Raw genomic sequence first — 298 nt, forward strand, 5'->3', positions numbered from 1 at the left:
AACGTGTGTGTGTGTGTGTGTGTGTGTGTGTGTGCAAGAGAGAGAAAAAACAGAAAACACGAATGCCTTTTCTTTTGACTCAAGATCTCAAGATGGAACTGTGGGGACTGGTTAGGGTCTGAGGTGAGTCCCAGGTGTCTTCATCCATCAGGGTCCAGATTCTGGGAGGTGCTGGGGACTAAGGGCCTGACCCCTCACCTCCCCTTCCCTCCTGCCCAGGGCGCTTGCTCTTCACAGGACAAACCAACGTCAAGACTCAACTCTTCTAACCAGTACCTCCCTCCGGTGGGGCTGGAGG

This window comes from Elephantulus edwardii, unplaced genomic scaffold (genome assembly GCF_000299155.1).
Source record: "Elephantulus edwardii isolate Elephantulus edwardi_28Jun2011 unplaced genomic scaffold, EleEdw1.0 scaffold00015, whole genome shotgun sequence".
Classification (NCBI taxonomy): Eukaryota; Metazoa; Chordata; class Mammalia; order Macroscelidea; family Macroscelididae; genus Elephantulus; species Elephantulus edwardii.